The following is a 25,007-nucleotide window of genomic DNA, read 5'->3' as shown; positions in this document are numbered from 1 at the left end:
CTTCGATTGCGATGCTCTGAATAACTTATTTCATCAACCTTATCTACATTAGCAAATTACCTCAACGTATCCTAAATATACAACTTATTTGAAATGTTTAGTGAGTATAGAATAATAGCAAGCTAAACTACACAAATGATATGAGTTTTCTTTAGTGTTAATTCAGCCAATATTTGTCTTTAAACAATTTGACACGTCTTTCGCCTCTACACGAGGCATCCTCAGGACGTGTTGTCTCGCCAAAATCTGGCACGAGGCTCAAGTTCAGTCTCGTGTGGAATTGTTTAAAGACAAATATTGGCGGAATTAACACTAAAGAAAACTCAAATCATTTGTATAATTATGGATTTCCACAAAGTAACGCCTACTTCAATAAAAAAGCAAGCTAAACAATAGCTCATTCTTGCAACACATAGAATTCCCGCAAACAGTTGAGTAGGAATTTAATTAAACCTCAAATGATTCCATAATTGTATGCACATTTATGTCGTAAGCTCATAGTTTCATAACGTATGCACAATTATCATAATATTTGCATGCACCAATGAACACTAAAAGAGTTGACTGTCCTGCTTCGTTGTACCGCTTTTCCGATATATAAATTGCAAGAGATATTAATTGTCTTTACATTTCCGATACTACAAAGTAATGTCGGGGTATTTTTATGAAATTTTTATATCATAAAAATACTAAACGGTTATTACAAATACATACCTATAGTTCTTCTTCTCAATCTTGTCAGAATGGTCATGGTTGCCAAGATGACGCAACATTAGTCGCCGATATTCTCCCCAGCTGTGGGTCGCACTGCCTCCCTCGCGATGCTCCTCCACTTTTAACGATTTGCAGCATTGCGGGAGCACTCTATCACAGGTGTCTGGGTCACTTTTTTTTGAAAAGGTCCGTCCACCGCGTGGGTGAGCGTCCTCACGCTGTTTTCCCTCGACCTTGCCTTGCACTATCAACCGCTCAATCGATCCTTCATTCTTGGAGATGTGACCAAAGAACTTCAGAATTCGTAGTTGCACAGTCGCCGATAGCCTTTCTTTTATCTTCAGTTCTTTTAAGATCATATTGGTCGTTCGGAAAGCCGTCCAAGGGATCTTCAGGAGTAGTCTCCAACACCACATTTCTAAGGCATCAATTTTGCGGCGGTCTTGAAGTCTAGGGGAGCAGGTTTCAGCCCCGTAGAAGGAGATTGGAAACACAAGACACCTCATAAGTCGAACCTTGGTGGTTTTGGTGATCCTTCTGTCCTTCCAGATCTTATTGAGCTTCTCTACTGCAGACCTGGTTATAGCACATCGCCTTCGGATTTCCAGCTCACATCTACTCACATCTACTATCATCATATTGGTTTTAACTCTGTTTTAACCTATTCTTACTTTGTCTCAAAAAACTTACTCTACAACACCATGTACAAGTTACTACATATTAATAAAACCTACTACAAGTTACTTAATACAAATATACGTATCGCAACCAATAGGAATAAATATTAAGGAGACGCCTACACACTCAAGTTTGCTAAGTGCATATTGAGAGGTAGGTACGAAGTTGGTATTTCTGGACTTCTTATTAATTATCGGCAGGTACCACGAAAGAATAGTTTCGGTTCCATTATGTTCCCTTGATTAGTCCCGATTAAATAGCTTGGTGAAACGTCGATGGATTTTACATTATTACAAATAATTTAGGATTTTTCCATATAATATAGTATATTAGTTAATACAATTAAATAATTTAACTTTTACATAGAGTCCTCGCGCCAATATTTATCAATTTACTGAAAATTTATAGAGTCGAGCGTATTGATATTGGAGTTTCAACAAGTCCATTTAATCGTTACGCTATAATAACGGCAGCTTATGATAAGAATGAAACTATATAATTATTAACTCATTCTCAAAGCGTTGTTTAAAATGCGAAATTCATATATTAAACTTCACTGAACGGATTTACGAACAAATTAAGTAAAATATACTGTCAGTATTTTATGTTTATGTATTTTATATGCAATAATTTACCATAGCTTACGTAAATAAATACGTATCGTGCTTAAGTTAGTTAACCTATGTGTTTTTACTAAATAATTACGTAATAAATCCAGGTATCTGGTCACTTATCCGGTATTTGAAGGACTTTTATATTTTGTTGAGGTGTTGCATAAAATTGCAGAATAAAGCAAATTATTTCTGCGAGCTCTATTATATATTATTGAGGTCGCGAACAGATATATCTTTTATTAGAATAGACCCGATTTAATATCGACCCTGTCGCTAGCACAGTTGCTCGGCAGTCCTTGTCAAATGCATTTGCTATTTCGGTAAATTAAAATGAAAAATATTTTCGGTGATTTAGATACTTATAGCATTTATTAACACACTCATTTTATAGGCAATCTTGTATTATTTTTCTAACAAACCACAGAAGTCTAAACTTCAAGTCGAGGCTTAAATACTATTGTAGAATATTAAGTAACTATGTCTGTGGGTTTCTCTATGTCATCAATACTACCAACTCTATTTAAAAAAACATATGGGAATGATCTGCATGTCCAATCTTAAACCGTTTAAACCTTAAATTTTAATGAGTCTCTAGTAGTATTTAGATACAAATAGTGTTCTAATGTTAAATTCCATTTAAAATAGATATCTCAAGAATAGTATTGGCTCAATTTAGCGCCTTTGATTAGTCCTGCCAACTTCTAATAAGCATACAGAAATACAGTTGCCCACTAAAAGCAAATAATTGCTGCGAGCTATTATTAAATGTAACTGAGCCGAGTATTAAATGTAATTAAGGTCGGCTATAGATATATCTTTTATTAAAATAGACTTTCTATTTGATATTGATCGGGTCGCAGCCACAATAGCGCGGTAATCCTTGCATACTTGTCAAATGCATGTGCTATTTTGGTGAATTAAATGAATCGTATTTTCATTGAAATTAATCTACTAATTAATTCATGATACCGATGTAATATTACTATGAGATTTGTATTTTTCACTTTTTGTAAAAACTATATAGAGGTAGGGAATGGTATAGAATGGTAATGGATCATATTAGATGTAATGGATGGCCTATATCAGATATAAGACAACACACAAAGAAGATAAATACTGGATGAAGGTGATTGAGACAGGCAATATATTCTCTACCATGCATCCGTGCACAATAAGCTTGTGAAACTGCAAAGTGGTGAAATTCACAAGCCAAGGTTACGTAAAATAACTCATGCGACAACGACGAGATTTCTTCTCACCCCGTGTGAAGGAGGGTGTCGTAGACGGCCGATAAAGACTGAAGTCCCCGCACCGTTTTTCCGTTAACTTGGTAGGCGGAGGGTTCCTCCTTCGGAGGCTTCTCCTAAGATATTGGGAGAGTCTCTGGGTATTGTTTTGGGATTCGTCTCTATTTGCGTGGGTCACAATGATGTTTATAGTTATTATTATTTCTTGCGTTGTGCCCTTGCTAATAGCTTAGTCAGTCAGTAAGTTCTCTTTTTTTTTCGTTTTCGGTATCTTGTGGGATTATTGTTCTCGTCTTCAGTGATGCAGCCCCTAGAATCATTCATTTTACGTTTACCTTCTTTGTCCGGCAGCTTTCAATTCCCACCAGGTGTTGTTGTGTTTACCGGATCTGCTTACAGGATCATGTTTGTGGTGAGTCTTCTTATAATGCGTCCATATTTTCTGCTTTGACGAATGTAGAATTTCTAAAATAACTTATGCGATAGGGCCCTTTTAACAAGGTATTTTATAGGTGTCATCGACAATCCCGAACATCAAAGATTTGTTAAGCTGCCTTGAGGAGTTGGGTAGCAAAATTAGTTGATGTCTCGTTACGGAAAATGATTACCTTTTACATAAGGGTGGTTGGTGATCACATATAACCTAGTAAACCATCATGCCTTCCTTTCCACGGCTGAAAAGAAATCAGCAATAGTACTCAGTAATTGAATGGATTATAAATGTTATAAACTTGTCAACTTTATTTTATTTTTGGAAAAAATTTACGAAAATTTTTTAATATTTTGAATGAAATAAAAATTTACAGGAAAATATATCCTGATAATTGACGAAGATCGGAAAAGTTCTTGAAAAATATATATCACCAGTGGCCAGACTAACGGTGTTTTTCTTATATGATACACAATCTTTCATTTCACATTTCAAAACCATTATGCTCTCCTTTTTACTTGTGGCAGCGTCGTGGGGCAAATGCGGTGGCTGGATGGCCCTGTCATCGGGAACTCTACTTCATGTTGTTAAAATTAAAATTAAAGTTATCTTAAATATATATTTATAATACTTATGTAATTCTCCCATAATATCTATATTTACTTACTTACTTATAATCTATGTAGATTCATGCTTCGACTGTACTCTCTTGTGGTTTTCTTTATAGTAATAAACATTATTAATAATAAAAGTTATTTATTTGGCCTAACTGTATAAAGTGATATTGATTTCATTTCATACCATTACAAACAAGCCATAAAACAATCTTCTAAGATAACTAGAGCGTTTTCATCAGGCAATCCATAAATGCAGGCAAAACTTTCTGTTGCAAAACTTTGTTCATTACCCTTTTGAAGGTAATCCTTCGTTCTAACACAAAATAGCTCATATTTCTTATTATTGATTCCATATAACTTAATATTCCCTTATGATCCCTGAGTCGGTTCAAGCGCGATTATCTGAAATATAAGATTTTCTTAATCAACTTCGTTTCGTCTCGATACGTGATTGTAATCAGTGATTGAGATAAAATATTCTCAAGACGATCGACTGTAATTCGTTTTCACGGAGTTCAGAGAAAGTTTATTTACATCTAGACTGTCGCTATAAAATTATTTTATTTGTTTACATTCAGTACTTCTTTTAGAAAAATATAATACAAAAATTCTTTCAATGAAAGCTTAATGAAATGTTTATTGTTATTTTTATAGACTGGCTAATAGCCATCAATATAAATCATAAATCTACATGTTTACGTATGGGCCAATTAATAGCCTCCACAAATATCTATTAAATAGTTATTTGACGTTTTTACAAATTACTTACAGCTCAAATTGACACAAAGTATACACTTATATACTCATTATATTAATTTTCTGTGACCTGCAAATAATCTTGTATAATATATTTCTTATCACTACGTAAATTGGAACAAAAATTAACTATTTCGGATGATTTTAGTTTTTTTTTAATTATTCAAAGTACTTACGTGGTGAAAAGGGTTAAGATTATATAATGTTGTTACATATTAAATCTTTGCGGTAATGTGACTTAAACACACTTTTTGCACCTGTATTTTTTTTTTAAATTATTATTCACCAAAGAATTGCTGTTATTCTCCAAGTAAAAGATTTTTAGCGTGAAATTTTTCCCTTGCCTCCACAGAATGTTCTTTTTTACCTTATTTGCGGGAGGGCAGTTTTACTTATTGACACATGCAAAAATATTTTAAAGACTGCCGTCACACACACAGTTATGTCATATATGGCCGTTTTCGCTTTTCGTCAAATTCTTTAATAGTCAAACAAAAAACAATTTAAGAACACGGTAGAAATGTTATTTTTTCATCATTAATCATAATATATGTCATGCAATAATCATCCACACTACATGATATAACAAATAACTTATACAGGTTACAGTTTCACATTATCACATAGAATATCAATGAATCTCTTCCGAATGGTTTCATTTTTACTGAAACCATTCGGGAATTCGAAAAGTGCTGAGACGTGTATTACTTCAATAAGAGCGATTTCAGATTGCACTTTTGTCTCAGTATGAATTCCTGTTTACACAACCGACTTCAAAAACGGCGGAGGTTGTATAATCATGCGTTTTTAATTATGCTTGTTACTCAGATTATCTTTTTGAATGGAAAATAGATTCAATCAGCTGATGATAAAATTCAAACAGGTCAAGTATTTTTAAGAATACAAACTAAACATGCTGCTAAAAAATTTGTTAACAATTACAATAATAAGCCCGTATACGAATATACCTTAATAACTTACCTTAATGAATGATAATATGTTATGTTATTGGCACTCCCCATGGTAAATAAATATATTTCTATTCTTCCTGCCTCGCTTCCTCTCATCTGGTAAACTGAATGCCTCGATATCATTTAACAGTATCGGTGTATATTTAGATGTATGTTTTGTTTTCAGGGCCCGGCATAAAGGGGACTATGGCGATTCTGAACTGCCTACTCGCGCGGCAGCTATGCTTCGAAGACGCATCCTGTTCCGCCATCTTGGAAATAATACCGCGCGTCTGTGGATCGGAACTCGGTAAAACTAACAAATATATATTCTATATTTATGCAACCAATAATGGACTATATAAACACAGGTGTCAAAACAGGTGAATTGTCTGCTTTATTTGATAATGCCTACCTTCGGACTCAGACAACAGGGTTAAGGAAAACACTGCTGAAGCTGAATTCCACAAATAATTAATTATACGTGCTAGCTGCTCTTATCCAACCGATCTTGACCAGATCGTCAGTCCATCTTGTGAAGGGCCTACCAACACTACATCTTCCGGTACGTGGTCACCATTCGAGGACTCTACTGCCCCAACGGCCATCTGTCCGTCGAGCTTTGTGCTCCACCCTCTGCCACTGCAGTTTCGCTATCTCTCAATAATGTACTTATTACCATGTACCAGTCACTCATTTCACATTAAAACTCATCACTAATTATATACTAGTAGCTTATATATTATTGCTCCCAATATTTAATTTATCGCTCAGTAACTGAGTATTATTCTCGAATGTTCTCGAACCGTGTAGTAATAAGCAACAAACAAGTTGTTTACAAAACAGCTAGGTAAGTCATATTCGACCATAACGTGTGCGTCATAGGGTCGAGATTAATTTACGCTGGTTACGTAATATTCTACTTTTTCAGCATGTAAAGTGTCATTGTATCTGTCTTGTAGCTATAATGGGGTTACATGGACCTTGCTCAAATTAACCTCCAAAAGGCTCAAGTTTGTACGTTAACTAGTAATACTAACAACCTAACTGTTAAAAACAAAATTATGTTGCATCACTTTTCATAATATATTGTAAGTAATTGAAATTATTTGTAAAACGATGAAGCTTCTTGAATTTTAAAGACATTCTTGACATTCATAAGTGTAATTTCCTTGACCTACATGAAGTGCCTGCTAAAAATGATTTTGATCATTATATATTTATTTAGATAACAACTGTATCTGCTTTACGATATAAATAAACACTTCAATTTTTTCTTAGCATTAATATTTCGTACAACCCAAATATTCTTAAGATTCTAAAGATTTACCAAAGCGATAAGTTAACATGAGAGGTTTATAAAGCAGTTTAACAATCTACACTGACTGACACAATAGACATGGACATAATCCTTACTACCAGTTCCAAGTAATATATCATAGGATTTCCTCCGTAATCAGTTTTGGATAGCAGCCCACTCCGGTGGTGTTTGAATACAGTTGCTACTAATGGCGAATGCTACACGTTCGATATTTATCGCGATATTTTGATCTCGATCCAGGATCACGATATTTATCGAGTTACGAGCGATCAATTGTGTTTAAAACAATTATAAACGAATCTAATTCAACAAGTTTACGTGCGTCAATTTATCTCTGTCTTGAAGCCAATATTTTGACCAGTTCTTTCTCTTCACACACCTTTTAAATTATTACGCTATTATAATATGACAGCAATACAAGCCTTTTTGTCATTCATTGCAATAATCACAATCACAACAAGTGAATCAAATCTATTACCGAACTGGTGCGATCCGTATCGAACGTGTAGTATAGGCTTGCGTTCCAGAGTAAATATCAAGCATGTTGCACTTCCCCATGAAGAAAAGTATAAGAAATGTAAGTTACCAAAATGCATATCATATGAAGATTAAGGTTAAGGTAATTAGTAATAATTAATTTTATTGCATAATTGGGTAATTTATGGTTGCCCGCTTACGTTAAATAATCTGAAAAGGTTTTTTACTATAATAAATTAGTATTTTGTTTGATCAACGTGAGTGTTACACATTTAAATAAAACACTTTTAAAGGATTAAAACGCGTGTAATTGTAACGGTTTTACATTAGACTTAAATTGACAAGTCGTTATCAGTCAGCCACGCTTGTCATTAGCTATTTAGTATTTAGAATATTAAACATATCGCTTACGCACACATTGACAAGGTGTAATTGTCTCATTGTCACGCGTTATCGGGTTGTCAAGTTGTCTATACAATAGTATATTCTAAGTCTATGGATCGGATAGTTCAAATCGCACGTGATTTACGGCCGTTCCCAGTATACTATCTACACATAGAGATAATTTACTACCTTCTACTGTCAATAATCTGAAGCTGTCCCAATATACCCGATAAGTCATTCTTATCGCCTTATATTGGGACGCGTGAATTGCAATATCCATACAAATTTACTATCATTTATTTTAACTATCGCTGGCAAGCTATCCGTCGTCCCATTGACATACAGCGTGTAAGGATAAGGTGAGTTACCGTCGATAAGTTTATTGGGACAGAAAAGACAACAATAGTTACAATTTTTATCTCAAGTAGGCCACAACCGGAGATAGACTGAATACTGGGAACTGCCGTAATATTATTTGTTTACAACTCTCAAACCACAAACAAATAGCTGTATTAATTTTTTCTCAATGTTTTGATATGACTTTGCTGTGGCAGTATTTTATGTATTACTTCGATCTTCTTGTAATCGTATAAAATGTCTATGTTTTAAAATAATTTAACCTATTATTATTAATAATAAAAAAGCAAGCCTGGTAAATCAATATTCATTTGAATAAAATCCAAAATCTTTCAAAATTTTCAAAATATTTTTATTTAAAATTAGGATTCACAATCACTTATTGAACGTCAAACCCATTTAAATTAGACTGTCTCAGACCTTAGAAGAACGGGTGCAAGAAACTCAATTTAAATCTTCAAAACTAAATAACCCGCTGCGAAATAGCTTTGTTAAATAAAATAATAGCAACATCAAAAGAATCGCTTTCGTCGCTGAGATATTTCTCTTCAATTAATAAAAAGAAAACTCCTAAAAGACAACCTGCATTAAGTAACAATATAGCTGCTCTATATTTCGGTCTCGGATTGTAACGGCTTCCATTTTTCTTATTAATTAATTTATTAAATTATCCTTTTATTTTTGATAATATATTGCCAATTATTCTTTAAGTATTCCTTTGTGGTTACACTTCTACAATACCTGTTGTTATTTATTCTGTAGTTAATTAGAATAAAAAAATAATTTTTCGCGGTTGCACCCTCCAGAACCTCGGATACGATATCCATAATATTGAAATTATAATTTTGCGCGGCAGCCATCTTGGATTTTAAAACCTGCACGATACATGGCTAGTTGGGAGACCGAGAGTAAGGAATACTCTTCCTCAATCGGTGTCAATCGCTCTCTCCCTTGAACAAAAACCTCCTACTCTTCTTGAACAAAAACGTCACAAATTTTCGTGACGCTTTCGTTCATTCGTAAAAATGCTACCCTCATGCGCCTAAAGAAGTTTCACTTCAAAAAACATTGAAAAATCTCATTATCCAGCTATATGCTACAAAATACAGCTCAGCGCGCCAAAGCAAATTTCTTCTTCTTCAAAATTAATTTAACTACCATAAGGAATCCATTCAAATAGTATTTGTGAAAATATTAGAGGCAATATTCAAAACATTGCATAAGTAAATAAAATGGCAAATACACAATAGAAAATGTGGTTCCATAATAAAATTGCGAACAAGACAGGTCTTATAAGTATTAACTTAATCCAAATAGAGGTAGAGTCTTAACAATGGAACTATTGTTCGCGCCATTGTTAGTTCGGTTCACGGCCGCACTACAACAATAAATCATTTGATAGACGGACTCTCTGAAAAATTACTAAAAATTGAGCTTTGTGCGGATAATAGAGCCCTAGAAAGATTAACAAGGGTTTTTTATGGTAAAGGAGGACAAACGAGCGTATGGGTCACCTGGGGCTAAGTGATCACCACAGCCCACATTCTGTTGCAACACCAGAGGAATCACACTCCCCGTGATAAATGCGGTAGAAGACACACAATAACCGCACTGTGGAGGTACGATAGAGCGCTAGAATGTGGGCCGGCTTGAAGTATTGCCGTGCTCTATTAATGACGCCCAGATTCTTCAAAGTCAATTTGGCTTTGCCCTCCAGATGGCAACGGAATTGGCAATCGCTCGAGATTTCGAGACCCAGAATTCCGATACTAGGCGAGGCTTTAAGCGGTGATACGACAAATGGGGTTTTTTTTTGTGGTAAACGCGCAAACTTGAGTCTTCAGGGGGTTAAATTGGACAAGGTTCAATTTACCCCATTCCGCGACCTTCTCGAGAGAGGACTCGATAGAAGACACAAGTTTCTCCCGGCACTGGTTGACGATATCCCGAGAGAGACCTGCATGGCCCGTGTATACGGCATCACCAGTGCTGTCGTATGCATAGCAATGTATGTTGGAGGTGTCCAAAAAGAAACAGCGTGAGAGATAGCACACAGCCTTGGTGCACTCCAGCGTTCACGGGCTTCGGGTTCGAGCAATCACCGTCGACAACGACCTGTATGCTGCGCCCAGTGAGGAAGCTGGAGTTCCACTTGCACAAGCTCTCGGGAAGCCCAAATGATGGAAGTTTTGAGAGGAGTGCCTTGTGCCATACACGATCAAAGTCCTTTGCTATATCCAGGCTAACTGCCAGGCCTTCCCTCTTGTTTTCAATAGCCGCCGCCCATCTATGTGTTAGGTATACCAGAAGATCGCCTGCCGACCGACCATGGCAAAAGCCGTACTGCTGGTCGTTGATCAACTGGTGACCCTCTAGATATACCAAGAGCTGGCGATTAATTATGCCCTCCATGATTTTGGAGAGCAGGGAGGTAATAGCAATAGGCCTGTAGTTTGCCGGATCCGAACTGTCTCCTTTTTCTTGGATCGGATGGACAAGGGCTGAATTTCATGAGTCAGGGACTATGCCTTTTGAATAAAAGTGCCGGAATAAACGCGTTAGCGGCGTCAACTCAGGGGCACACGTTCTAAGCACGATTGGAGAAATGCCATCCGGCCCGGTCGAAATCCTGACGTCCAACGAAAACAGAGCTCGCCGAACAGTTTTCTGTCAGAACTGTACTTTAGGCATAGAGCTCTGACACCGCGGGATAGTCGGCGGTGTTTTTCCGTTGTCATCAAGAGTCGAGTTGGAGGCGAAAAGAGCGCACAGTAGGTCGGTTTTCTCTTTTGCCGTATGGGCCAGGGTGTCATTCCTCATGTGCAACGGCGGCAGGGATGGCTGGTTGAAGTTACCAAGAGCAGCTTTCGACAACGACCAGAACTTGCGTGTTCCAGTCGGGTAACTGGAAAGCTGCTCACCGATTTTGACAACGTGCTCCGATTGCGCACAGGCGATTTGCCGCTTAAAGAATCTGGAGGCACGGTTATATTTCCCCTTTAGAACTTTGCAGTTCGGATCCTTTGAGCCCAGTGCCGCAACCCAAGTTCGATACGCCTGTTTTTTGCAGTCAGATGCTGCTTTGGCTGACGCATCGAACCAGGGCTGTGATCTGCCACGAATCGGTACTACAGAGTTTGGTAAAAATATCCATGCAGTATCACATCGGCTTCTGCAACGGCGAAGGCACTAGGATCATCCGAAGGGAAACAAACCTTGCCCCAAGGGTAGGATGCAAAAAAGGAACGCATCCTATCCCAATCTGCTGACTTGTAGTGACAAACGCGGCGGGTCACTGGTGGTCTGCGACGTGGGCGTTGGATAGGCACTACACTCCTGACCAGGCAATGGTCGGACGTTCCGAACGGGGCGTCGCCAGAGATTTGGTAACTATCAGGGTGTGTAGTCAACAGAATTTCCACTTTTGTTGGTAGATTCGTTTGAGTATGTCGGTAAATTTCGTAGTTTTCCTTAGGTCAGTGTTTCTTATCTTATCCTGCAGTTTATAACCGGCCATACTTTGATCTTTGTGTTACAGCAAGTTTCTCTCTCAATGCTTTGGTTAGGGTCCAAGTTTCGTAGCCATATGCCAGGCAAGGTAGGTAATATGCAAGTGTATTAAGTCTCTTGACTTTATAATTTCTTTTAACGTAAATATCTTTCGTCATTTGAGCTTCCATAGAGATGACTTGGCCTAGGTATATGTAATCTTCTACATTTTCTAGAAATTCGTCCTTGATCATGCTTTCTTCTTCCAAATCGTTTAACATGTGCTCAAGGTTTTTAGGGATTCTTCAAGTAATACAAGGTTATCGGCAAATCTTAGATGGTTAAATTTTTATCCTTTGATATTGATGCCAAATTTGTCCCAGTCTAAATTGCGGAAGATATTTTCCAGAATTGCTGAAAACAATTTTGGGGATAAGAGGTTGCCCTGTCTCACACCTTTGTATGCAGATTTTTTTGTATGGGTTTTGGAAGGTCATTGTAAAATCCCGCACACAGTCATGTTAACGTTTTGAGTTCATTGAGTTGTAATAATAGCAGTCTATGTTTATGCTTGCATTAAATTGCGTATTTAAGTAATAGATGTGAAAAGTTTTTTATGCAAGACTTCTATAGGCGCTAATGGAGAGTAACTCAGATTTTCGGACGAAAATAATGCTCTATATTTGTCGCAGTTTCGTAGAGAAATTTACTGTAGAATATTTTTAGTTTATATGATATTTTATATATCGTACATAGTAGGAAGATTATATTTATATGAGCTGACTAGACATAAATTTTATTTTCATTATCAATTTATTAAATTCATCGTCATCATCATTATCACTTTAGCTGCAATCAGTGTTTCGTACCTGCTGGGCAAGGGCGTCCCTGAAATATCTCTCTAAATATATGAATGGTCCTGGACTGCCCAGTTCATGGGTCCATCTTGTGGGGGGCCTTTCAACCCTACGTCTACTTATACGTGGTCGCCATTCACTGACTTTTCTGCCCCAACGGCTATCTATCCTTTGGGCTATTTGCCCTGTCCACTGCCACTTCCGTTTCACAATTATCGGGGCTATGTCATTGATATTGGTTCTCCTACGGTTCTCCACATTTTTGATAACTTCTCGTATGGAAACTGTATTTATGAGCCAGTTTGAACCAAAAATTCTAGATAAATACAAAAGAATTCTGTTATCCTTCTATTTATACAGCCTTTTAAATAACTCAGTAATTCAATCAACTGTCACCCGAAAACTGGCGAAATAAAATCGATGCAAATAAAATTACGAGAGCGTAATCAAATGAAAAATTGCCTCCGATGTTTCACTAGAGCAAAAAGAAAATGAGGACTTAACGCAGATATTTTGTGGTTAGGGACAAATTTAAGGGGGAAAATTGACGATATATTTTTTTCTAGTCCTTTAAAAAGCTGTCAGTCTTTGGAATGCTTGCATTAGTGACAACTTTTTAACTTCATAATGTTTATTATTGTGTTAGAGTTTTTCGTAAAGATTAGCAGCCGCCACATGTTCGAATGGATCTAAGAAAGATCCTTAAATTTTATTTTTACATGATTGTTACTACATGTACCTATGTCAGAAAATTAATAATTATAGGCTTCACTACTGACCCAACATGCTATTAATAACAGAAGCATAAAGAAAAATAATAGCACTAGACAAAATGAATTCCGTCAATTGCCTTGTAAGCATACGTTAAAAGGGCGTCTCCTGCTAGACTCGAATCTCAATTCTCAGCCTAGCTGTATGCTAAGAGAAAAAGAGAGAAATCATATTATCGGAACACAGGCCCACGAGCAGATGACGAGTCCGACCGATGATGGTCGGAAACAACTCCGTCGTTTCGGCAGAGTTTCAATGCGTATATCGACTGATCAAATCACATCAAAATCACTCTGTTCATCGCTGTTGTGGGACGCGACTTGCGTTGACACTCTGGCTCCTTCTCATGTCCAAGTTACGTCAGTTGGTGCTGGGGCTGCTGCTTCGACTGCCGATGACGGCAAGTGTCACAAATATGTTGGTCTCGGTGAGTCATACATCTTTGTGCCCTTTGGTGTCGAGACACTTGGCCCGTGGAGCCCAGAGGCGCGGAGAATGTTCAAAATACTATCTTCACGCCTTAATAAGGCTACTGGAAACCCAAGCGCTGGCAGCTATCTCGGTCAACGGGTCAGCCTAGCTATCCAACGCGGAAATGCTGCCAGTATTTTAGGTGTACCTAACCTTCCACGTAATGATAGTTTTAATTTTATGTAGTCATAGGGTGGTAATAGTTATTTATGCAACTGTTATGTAATAAGGGGTATTAAAACACGAATGTGGGTGGTGATAATAGCATCACATGAGTGTTTTAATACCTAATTATACACAGTTGTATACAAGACTTTATCTACACCCAGAATATGAATCATTGAAAAGATTCTGAAACAGTTAGCTTACTGCTAACATTAAAACAGCCAGTCCTAGTAGTAACTTAATATCATACATTACTGATTTTATACAAATAAACTAAGTGTTTATGAAATACTTAATTATTTATTTTAGTAGTAATTTACATTTTGTATTGTGCAATTATTAAAATTCACTTGAATATTATGTTCTTTTGCAGCGTTTAAAATATCCGGCGGTGTGCTGTCACAACTTCAATCGCTCATTTTTTCAAGAAAAATGGCGGGGTTTCGAATAACCTACTTTTTTTTACGGCGCGCCAGGTTCTGGTAGTTGGAAAGCGCGTAAACAAAAATGTTCTTTTTTTGAAATTTATAAGAATAGATAAGAATCAATAAGAATGTGGCTGTTTGTTGATACTCTTTGCGCATGAAGGGATCGAAAAAAAAAAACAAGGAGTGTTGTTATGAAATTCAGTACAACATTACAACACTCGTTTGGATGATGTAATGGTTATTAGAACATTGGGTGTTTTAATGTTGGTAATAAGCTAACTGTTTCAGAATCTTTAATAGAGGATTTAAAGCATGGGTGTAGATAAATATAGTTATAAGATTTGTTTTGTTTGAATAAATAACTTTATTCATGTAGGTCAAAAAAAATTACACTTATGAATGTCAAAAATTTTTCTTTTCTTTTTATATTAACCGCTACTTTGGAAAAGGTTGAGCTGAGAAGGAGTCTTAAGAAACTCATTGCCACTCTTTTAAATCAACATCGACACCTGTTAAGGTATTAAAGTGATTTTTAATGCATAAAATGACGAATTTTTTATCAATTATCTAAATGTCATCTTCTCTCATGCATGAGGCGTTTTTAAATAATTTTGTGATAATTCAATAGTTTTTATTTGTCCTTGATAACATCACAGGTTCATATTCCTCTTTGCTCTAGCAGAAGCATCCCTACACGTAAGTACCAGTACTTGGCTATTTATGAATAAATAAATGAATTAATCTGTACTTATAAAACAAACCATACAGAATAATACAGAGAAAATAATTACAAAGCAAATTATATTTGTGAAAAAAAAAACAAAATATGTATGAAGGAAAAAATGGATTTAAAGTACAATCAATTAACTAAAAACTACAACAACTAAAGACTACGGGGTCAGTAACTGACCCATCTAGCCTAACCGAATCGAGAACATGATCAGACTATTTAGGTCGAATGCTCTGCGAACCAAGGCCAATAACGTGGAGGCAGCTTGTCGATAAATCAGGGAAGACCTTTCAGTACCAGCGCGATTTTTTAATGAAGTACTAGAGGAAGAAGTAAATTTAAATGAGGGTAGTCTGAATAAGGCTATCAGCCACGACCCCAAGATTAATACTTGACTACTGTCAGACTTATTAGTTTCGGCTGCACACTAAATAAAAACTGTCAGGGCTTCAGTCATGTAATTGTTTATGTATTTCTTTATTAGGGCAACTTACAAATTACACTCTTTATACATTCATTCAATTACAAGTTAATTCTACATTCAGAATTTTAAACTAAGTTTAAGACAGTATTAAAAATGTGACAATTTAAAAGGTAAAATCTACAAAATTATAACAGAACATTAAAAATGTTTTATGAAAACAAAGTAAATCACTTGTGGAAATTGAGTAATTTATTTATATATTGAGCAAACGGCAAGTACAAAAAATAGAAATAGCTTTGTTGACCCAGATTAGTCCTGGTCCCTAGATTTACAACATTAGCATTTTTTCTTATTAGCTTTGGAGGAACGTTTATTAGAAATTTTGACAGTAAGTATGGAGAATCTATACTACCGTTAAAAAATATTATGTAAGAATAAAAGATCTAACACATTCCTTCTATCCGCCAGTGGGATCAAACCTTGTTGACGGTAATAACCAACCAATATGTTATCCCCACGCTTGTACATTGAAGGCTTTCATAGAAAAGTCATCTGCTTAAATTTGTCCCAAAAATCGTTAACGTCAATACGTCTACCCTTATCACTTTGACGTGACGTAGGCAAGTGTGTAAGTGGCTTAAGCCTTGAAAGTAAATAAAGAGATAGTGCGCTGTCTATTAACATAAATATTCTTTGAAGTTTTCGAACTTGAAGGCTTTGTAAGTGAATTTAGGATAAAGTGGGATTATGTTAGCTTTTGTTTAGTTTTCGTTTTTATATTTTGGCAGAGACATATTAGTGTAAAAACCACATTTTTACAAAATAATGGACGACTATTATATAAAAATAATACATATATATATAGATATACATATATATTTTTACTTTAGTCACGGTTATAATTTTTTATTAATTAAGATTTAATTCATTTTCTTTCATGGAAAACTTGCATCGAGGAAAATGAAGTAAATCTTTACTTTGCAAACTTGCATGAGTATGTAAATTTCGCACGTTTCGTTAGTAATTGAAATGTGATCATATGTATATTTAGCGAAATGATTTAAAATCTTGTAAAGTTGGTTACACAATTTTCTTAATTTAAGGGGGCACTTACCTTAAATACGATACACCATCCTTTTAGTTTGGATATGCTGTTATTTGGACAGTTTTTCTCTGAAAACTGTCATTGCGTGGCGTCGTATTCAAAGCGCAGTCAAAGCTCAACTGAAAGAAAACTCTGTCAAATACATGCGTAGGCAGAGTTTCAGAAAATTATTGTGCGTGATTGTGAGTCTAATGGTTTATTTTACTTCAATGTTTATAAGTCAAATAATAATATCCCCAGTTAATTGAAAATGTACATATGTACCATGTACCGTGTACCTGCTTCATTTGTAATTTTAAATATAAATACGTCAAGTATTTATTTTCGTCGAATTATATGACTTTTACACTAATTATATAAAATAGTTAGATTTTATTATCTATTTATTGGTTCCAAAACAACACACGTGTAATCTTTACAAAATAAAATTAAATATATGTGCATAATATATAACAAAAAGTAAGAACAATAAAAGGCCTTATATTTCTAGTCCTACATGGATTACAGTACAGAGAAAACCTGGACAACAGTTTAGTATGAATATGATGATTTACAACTTTTTACATGTGTATGAGATCAATGAATTTACGGCGCATTTCAAGTCAGACCAGGTAAAAATATTTTAGTCCAGCTTCATAGCTATGTATCAATTTTATAAGTTTGGAACGGTAACACAAAATTCTGAATATTTTCCACGGTATCAATGTGGTTTTGATAAAAAGGTGACCATGCTACTGAACCATATTTTAAGATACTACTATTCATAGATACTACTAACCAGATGAACACTATGATTAGGTTTGTGAATAATTTGCACTTCATAAATATATGGCTTACATGTACTTTAGTATTCATATAAATGTAACATATACATAACCTGCTTATGCAAATAAAAACTTTGTCGTAGACTTTGCGAAATATGATGTGACGTCATAACTTTGACATTAAAGTTATATTGTAATATCAAGCGGATGTGTAGCTAAAAATATGTCCCTGTCTCTCTCAATATCTTCTTATGAACATAAATCACGCATGATGTGATGTTATGGTGATCGCACACTCCTCTGTCACATTATATTTTACCAAATATATAAATGTTGATTTTGCTTATTTTAGATAAGGTTCACCCGGCCGTGCTTACAAACTATTCCTTTTTTTAGGTCCCCATAGATCAAAAGGAAGCACGGAACCCTTATAAGATCAGTTTTTGTCCGTCCGTCTCTTTGTCTGTCTGTCAAGACTCTTTATCTTAGTATAGCGTGGAAGTATTGCATCTACAGCAGTCATGTCAAAGACGGCCCGTGGGCCGCATCCGGCCTCTGGGCTGTATCAATAAGGCCCGCGATCGCAATGTATGGATATCATAGGACTTACGAATGAACATCTCCAATCAATTCCTAAAAATTCTTCTAAATTAACGTAAATAACGTCCCGGCTTTTTATGCTGCAAAAAACGTATTCTCGTGACACTCTGGACTCAAGGGAATCAATATTTATAGCATATTTTCCGTTGACCGATAATTTCATACTTGTACTATCAAGTAATGCCGTCTTATGCTACAAATATTATAAAAAGTCTGAAAACTATACGTTTGTAATTAAATCATAGTAAATACAATTAAAATTTGAAAAGAAGAATTGAGGGTTATCCTTAAAAACATAACAAATTATTCATAGAAAAAAATTATACGGAATCCTTGCTTGGACAGTCCGACTCGCACTTGTGCGGTTTTTAAAGTATTCTATGTATATATATTTGACTTTGACTTTTGCTTAAAACGATTACGCAAATTTAAAATTTTAAGCGCAAGTAAGCAAGAGCAAGGATGGAGGAAGGAAGGAGGAAAACTTATTACGTTTGGTGAAACGTTATGACCAACATTAATTTTATATTTTAGGTGTGCGGCTCGCTTAATTTTTCTGGCAAACCACTTTCGTTGATATATTTTTGAACATATTAAATTTGATATAAAATACTTTTCATCCATTTAGGGGATCAGTAAATGTCTCTTGAAATTAGATTTTTTTCCTCTAAGCAATGTAATAATATAGTTATTATAATGTTGCCCCACTTGCATTACAATCTAGCATTAACTTAGACTAATAAGTAATTTTACTTTAACATAAACTGCTAGATAAATCCTAAAATTATTGATTTTTTTTTATTTTTAATTAACTTAATCGCACTAATATAAAACTTAAAAAAACTGTGTCTTTTCAAATTGAATTTTCATTTTGTATATGAGTACTAACATATAGACAAACTGGCAGCCCGATAATGCGGCACAAAATTTTATTTGTAAATGTGTGCGTTAGCTAGTGGTATAATATTCAAAATACTAAGGAGTTAATGCCAAGAGTGGCTGACTGTTTACGACTTGTTATTCAAAATCGGTTACAGTCACAACAGATTAGCTTTCCTTTTCAATCTTGCTGTATCTCTGTTAGAAGTGTTCTTCTCTCTCGCAAGTCTTGTATGTATATAAGCTAGCATATTCTAAGTCTTTGATTCAAACGGTTTAAACTTTAAGTAATATGATAAAAGTCAAAATTTCAACTTTCACTGTATTGTTAATAAAAGCGTTGCAAAGTAATTCCAAATTAAACTTTTTATTTTATATTTGTCACTACAGAATTACATTCAAAGTCAAAGTTTTTATTTGCATAAACATGTTAGCTTGATGATACATAAATATTGTAAAGTACATATTTGCCACATTTATGACGTGCAAATTTTATAAAATACATTTCTAAATCATTAGTAACAATAATATCAATTTAACAAAAGATTAGTAGCAGTATTATATAGTATATAGTCAAGTTTTAGTTGATAATATTCGTCTAATGAATATAAGCTGTTTTTACGAAGGTATATTTTCAATTTAGATGAGAAATTCCTATTTGACGATACCTCTCTTATTATTTTTGGGATGTGATTATAGATTTTTATGCACATACAAAAACAGTTTCTCTGAAATAATGTAATTCTACAGCAAGGTACTTGTAGTTTGGTGGGGTCCCTGGATGGGAAAAGAGAAGTGTTTTCCTTTTTATTGAATTCGCTAAAATTTTTTCGGACAAACATACAGCACTCAAATATGTATAATTCAACAATTGTTAATAAGTTATCTTTTTAAATATATGACAATTGACAGGGAGTAGTAATTTTAAACTACAATGGCGTTTTTATCACGCCAACTATTAGATGCTTGTGTGCTTGGCATCTTGACACTCAATGGCATCTTTCAAATTTTGGAACATACGCTTCGTGTCATTTTACATTGAAATTAATAAAATAGTACAAAATAATTACTGATGATATGTGATTCCAGTGTCTTTCTTATTTCTTGTAGTATTATTTTTACACAGTTTTACTACGCAACCATTTTGAGGCAAGACATTTTAGTTTCAATTATTAGCAAAGTTTAACAGTAGACGTGGCACGTCAACGTCACACTTTGTTCGAGACTGGCACGAGGACTCCCACTTCGGCGTAGTATTAGTTGCCGCGATTTTAAACTGTTTTGTCTAATCCGAATAGAAGCTGTTATTTTGTAAATGTAAACAGTGTTTAGATACCCGATTTCATAATTGAAAACCGGCTCTCAACCATTTAAATAAAAACCACACTTTTTGCATTAATTACTCCAATCTTCCATTTCCAATATCGTTACGATCGCAAAGAATTCTAATCAAGTCAATTCGTACAATGTTTCTTGTCTCATTTGGAGGGTCATTGCTGAATGAGGGGTAAAAACGCACATTACATCTGGTATTAACGATTGGTCGGAAAAACGGAAAAAATTCATCCAATGCTCAAGGTAATCACTTAAGTTTTAGGGGACGGAATTATGTTGTACAACTCTGACATAGAAAATTAGATGTTTACTCTTTTATGTCATACTTATGTATGTACAGTCCACATGACGGTCTCTGGGTTAACACTTACTGTATTATGAATAATCGCGAAGTAAAACTATTCCAAATTTATACCCCTAAAAAATTATTCCGAGAAAAATTTAAAGAAGCAAAAACATCTTAACTGTTGCCTCTCAATATATTCTTGATAATGTTATGTATGTACATAGGCACATAAGTGAATTTGCTAGAAACTGTCATAACCATAATGTTTACACCAGGAACAAACTTAAACTTATAATGCCTACTACTCGCCTAAGTCAAGTTTTTAAGTCTTTTGTGGGGCGTTGTATATGCTTTTACAACAAGATCCCAGATAAAGTTCATGTATTTTGAAATTCAAAAGAATTGTTAAAAACGTTTGTGTGGTGAAGGTTACTATAACATTAATGACTCTCTTAATGATACCATTGATTGGGAATAGAGCGACCGCCCACAGGCTATTAAGTAATAAATTTTATTGTACAATTTTACATTGTATATATTGTACATTTATATGAAAAAAAGGTAATCCCGCTGGGTTTGTTGCGCCCGTTCTTCTCAAGTGTGAGGCATACCTTTTGGAATGGGTGGTAGTTTTTGACTTCCAATAAGTGATTTTATATCCTATTTTGAATAAAAATATTTGAATTTGAATTTATAAACTTTTTGGCTTTATCTTACCTTTATCGCTACAGAATTACATGACAGGGAGAAGTAATTTTAAACTTGGAGTAACTTTACAATGCATTTATTTATAAGACAGAGACTGTGTTCTGAAATTCGTGAAAGGACGCACAGACAATCAAAAATCCTGAATCGAATAATTAGGTTACATAAGCACGTGCATTTATTGTTTTTTTTTTTTAAATGTACGTTAAGATAACTTTTAGATATAAGGTAAATAATCTTCGTCTGGCGGCTTACAATATTTTTTAACTACTTTATTTTTTTTTTTGTAAAATAAAATTTCTAAAAGTTCAACCATCCGATTAAATTTATATCTTACAGCCATTTCAAAAATGAACGAAATAAATCTTCGGCTTATATAAATTCTACTTCAATCAGGTTGATTGAGCCCGAAAACTTGCTTAAAAATCACGAAAACTTATGCAACCTTATGGTTCGTACGCAAACAACTTTCAATAAAACTCAAAGCGACGTCTGAATAGAAGAATAGGTTTTGTTTGGACGACTTGAACAGAGAATACGACGAGAGGTTTCTTTCACAATTGGAAGGACTTACTTAAGTTTTATACAATGGGAAGCTATGAATTTACATGGGTCACACTGTATGCCTTATTTAAATACTTACTTATGATATTTTTCCAGAGATTCATATAATCGTTTCATCCGCTAAAATATATTTTAATTTACAATCTAAACATATTGTTACGAAGATCATAATATTCGTTGACCAACGTAAAGGAACCTCGACCTTATGTAACGCTCAACAACGTTGTTTTTATGAAAATACAGGTCAAGACGAGCAGGACGTTCAGCTTATAGTAATTGATACGCCTTGCCCATTACAATACATTGCCGCTCAGCATTCCTGAAAAACTAAAAATTCTGAGTGGCACTACAATTGCGCTCGTCACCTTGAGACACAAGATGTTAAGTCTCATTTGCCCAGTAATTTCACTAGCTACAGCGCCATTCAGGCCGAAACACAGTAATGTTTACACATTACTGCTTCACGGGAGAAATAGGCGCCGTTGTGGTACCCATAATCTAGCTAGTCCTGTGCAAAGGAGCCTCCCACTGGTAAAACGTCTGCCGGGTCAGCTAGTATAATGTATATCTAGTAATGCAACATGCAAGACGAAATATAATATAAAAATAATACAAAATACAAAATCATTTATTTCGCACTTTCCATGTACAAATTAACATTTTATACTGACCCCCACGCTTGGCGTTGCCTGTCTCGTGGGGGAAATAGTAGAATTATCAGAAAATAAAGATATACAAGCGGCTAGTGACAACAAGCTGATTACTAAAATTTTACTTATCATATAAAGATATAAACTAAAAGTAATAACAATATGAAAGTGTACAACTTAATTTTGTTTCAGTTGCTTGCTCCACGGTAACCGTGACGAAATGCCAAGCCGCTCTGAGGACTCTCCAAGCCTTTCCATTCTTCAAGCCGACCTGCCTCTGCCGAGAACCGAATGTTGATCCTGAATGCAACTCCTTTAGGGACTTTCTCTTCGATCATCCTTGTGTCTTTGTCATGAAGAAGGGTAAGCTAACCTTTTATTTTGTATTCAATTGTATAGTATTTTTTTCCTGTTATGATAAAATCTTAGACTAATAGCTCCTCGATAATACGCATTTAGTGAGAAGGCTTAAAAGAACTAAACCTTTTGAGTTAGTGTAGTAAAAAGCTAGAGTAATATAGTGCAGTTAATAGTGAAACTAACTGCTGTTTAACCTGATTCCATCCGCCGAATTCCACCTTCGCACGACACGCCACAAGTTAGGATATCATCCCCACCATCTGGATGTGTGGCGGTCCTCCACAGTGCGGTTTTCAAGGTGCTTTCTCCCTCGTACTACAAAGCTGTGGAATGAGCTTCCTTGTGCGGTGTTTCCAGGACGATACGACATGAGTACCTTCAAAAAAAGCGCGTACACCTTCCTTAAAGGCCGGCAACGCTCTTGTGATTCCTCTGGTGTTGCAAGAGAATGTGGGCGGTGGTGATCACTTAACACCAGGTGACCCGTACGCTCGTTTTTCCTCCTATTTCATTAAATAAAAACTAACATGTATAGTGTAAAGACACAAGAACACATTGTCTTCCCCTTAATAGAGACAATAAGAATAGTCCTAATGGACTGTCCATTTTACTCTACTTGGTAAATTAAATTGTATAGTAATATATTTTTTCTTAATAATAATAATTTATTATATCTTTATTACTCACCGACAGTCAAAATAACGCACAACGTGAGCTTTAAGTACAGGGGTTGCAAAAGTTTTGGTTCAGAGTCGCTGGTGCCTGTGGTACGTAAAACAAACCTGTGTTCACAAGGATTCCACTTTAACAGAGCGACAAAAAAGCTCTCATTAAAGAAATTATGAGGAAAATACTTTGGTTAAAATAACTTTGTAAGTACTTTATGTATATCATAAAGAATAAAGGTAAATTAGTGTGTGTATGTGTGTGTGTGTTTGGGTGGTCCTCTCATGTGAGTGTGTGTGTGTAACTAGCGTGTGAGAGGATGAGAGGGTGTGAGGGTAGTGTATGTATGCGAGAGGGTGTTGTCAGTTCATAGGCGAGTTATCCATCCAAGATCTACAGAAGTTCCTCTGTGTGACAGTAGTTTTGGCTTTCTTTGTCATTGTAAAATCTTCGCATATTTAGATATATCGGTCTGGTAGTATAAATTTATCGTCGATTTTAATTTCAAATATTTAACCCACAACGAAGACGGCTTGAATTTACCACGGAGGCTGTTAAAATACACCAGCAAAAAAGCCATCATAGGTCTTATTGTATAGGCTCCTTCATTTTGTTGGTAGCAATTTTCACGAGCTAAGAAGGTAGAGCAGCCATATTTTGTGTGCAATTGTTCTACATATTTAATATATATATATATATATATATATATATATATAGTGATTTGCGGTCTTGCGAATGTTTCCGGAGGAGTTTGAGATTTTTTTGTTTTTCCGTCGCCAACATTGAGGTTTATAGAATCACAATACTGCCTTTTTACTGGTTCTGCTCAACCCAGTATGGGATATCATCGGATTCAATCTAGGAATTTGTGGTTTTAAAGTTTGAAGATTAATTTTTCAATTACTAAACCCAATTGCCCCGTGATTTTAATCCATCCATGAATATTATAGTGAAAAATGTTTTACCAAAACATCATTATGTTTTTAAATATTCATTAAATAGGGACTTTTGTTAGGCAGTCTTTACACTTGCTTGTAAGTTGCTTTCGTAAAATTCATGTAAGTCACAGTTGTATTTACACTATAAAATCCCTACTGTATATATTATAATATTATAAATGTGAAAATAAGTTTGTTTCTTACGCTTTCACGCCTAAACCAGAGAACCGATTTTGATAAAATTTAGTACAGAGATAAACTAAAGCTTGAAAAGG

This window comes from Leptidea sinapis, chromosome 4 (genome assembly GCF_905404315.1).
Source record: "Leptidea sinapis chromosome 4, ilLepSina1.1, whole genome shotgun sequence".
Classification (NCBI taxonomy): Eukaryota; Metazoa; Arthropoda; class Insecta; order Lepidoptera; family Pieridae; genus Leptidea; species Leptidea sinapis.
This window is presented reverse-complemented; position numbering follows the sequence as displayed.